Source organism: Arachis ipaensis, chromosome B9, assembly GCF_059453495.1.
Source record: "Arachis ipaensis isolate K30076 ecotype BB chromosome B9, ASM5945349v1, whole genome shotgun sequence".
In the NCBI taxonomy this organism is placed as follows: domain Eukaryota; kingdom Viridiplantae; phylum Streptophyta; class Magnoliopsida; order Fabales; family Fabaceae; genus Arachis; species Arachis ipaensis.
The window spans coordinates 122278426-122280255 of NC_142444.1; positions in this window are offsets into that span (position 1 = coordinate 122278426).

Below are 1830 nucleotides of genomic sequence, written 5' to 3' on the forward strand. Positions count from 1 at the left end.
CTGTCCATGTGTTTTCATAAAGAAAACTGCATCAGGATTCATTATTATTGCTGTGTACGTTGATGAGTTAAATATCATTGGAACTCCTGAAGAGATTTCAACAATGATAAAAACTCTAAAAGAAGAGTTTGAGATAAAAGATCTTGGAAAGACTAAATTTTGTCTCTGCCTGCAGATCGAGCATACAAAAAATGGGATCTTTATTCATCAAACAACATACACAGAAAAGATCTTGAAGAGATTTTATATGGATAAGTCACATCCCTTGAGTACCCCAATGATCGTAAGATCTTTGAATGTGGAAAAGGATCAATTCCATCCTAAAGAAGAAAATGAAGATATCCTTGGTCCTGAAGTACCATATCTTAGTGCCATTGGAGCGCTAATGTATCTTGCTAATAATACACGACCTGATATATCATTCGCGGTGAATTTACTAGCGAGGTATAGTTCCTCTCCAACCAGAAGACATTGGAGTGGAATCAAGCAAATCTTTCGATATCTTCATGGAACAGTTGATATGGGATTGTTTTATCCCTATGGATCCAAGTCACAACTAGTTGGCTATGCAGATGCCGGATACTTGTCTGATCCACATAAAGGGAGATCTCAAACAGGATACCTGTTCACATATGGTGGTACAGCTATATCTTGGAGGTCCACGAAACAGACGATTGCTGCAACATCCTCTAATCATGCTGAAATACTGGCGATTCATGAAGCTAGTCGCGAGTGTTTTTGGCTGAGGAGTCTGATTCAATATATTCTATCATCATATGGACTGATTGATCATAAGATAGCTCCAACTGTCCTGTTTGAAGACAATACAGCATGCATTGCTCAACTTAAGGGTGGATACATCAAAGGTGATAGAACAAAACATATTTCTCCCAAATTCTTCTTCACTCAAGGGACAATTGATGTCCAACAAATCCGCTCAAGTGACAATATGGCAGATTTATTTACAAAGTCACTCCCAAAATCCTCCTTTGAAAGATTAGTACATGAGATTGGAATGCGCTGATTTCGAGACATTAAATGATGTCAGCAAAAGGGGGAGACTGTACTCTTTTTTCCTTGGTCAGGTTTTTTTCCCATTGGGTTTTTCTTGACAAGGTTTTTAATGAGGCAGTCTCCATCACAAAGGATATTGTACTCTTTTTCCTTCACTAAGGTTTTTCCCACAGGGTTTTCCTTTAGTAAGGTTTTAATGGGGCAATAATTCTAAATGGGCATCCAAGGGAAAGTATTGTAATAAGAAGCTGAGTTGGATGCCCAATAATAAAACAAAAGCAAATGCAATTCTCTCTCTCTTTAATTTTAATACTTCTTTCTATCTTTATATATATACACATTACAACATATAATATTATTATATATATATATATAAATCATTATTGAGCTAATTATATTAATATTAAAGTCTTCTATTTATACATCTTTATTTTATATTTAATATATCTTTTATTTATTTTACAACACCTTTAAACTTTTCTCACTTAAAAATAAACAATTGATCATAGATGAGTACATTTCATACCAAAGTACGTAGACTTCAAATTCCAACCTTTTAATTATTAAAACATCAAGTGATAAGATGCTGGCCGACAATCAATTAGCTAGTTAGAGTAATCGATTAATGCTAGGTTTTTTAACTGGATCTGCGAGTGTGAACACGGAACACTTGTTATTAATTATATTAAGACCGTACAAATTAAAGAAAATTAAAAGAGTGTGTAAAAGTGTGACCCCTTGAGAATTATAAATAGGGATAAGGTATGCAGCTAGGAGAGGCACACCAAAACCGCACAAGTAGAAGAGTTGGTTTTT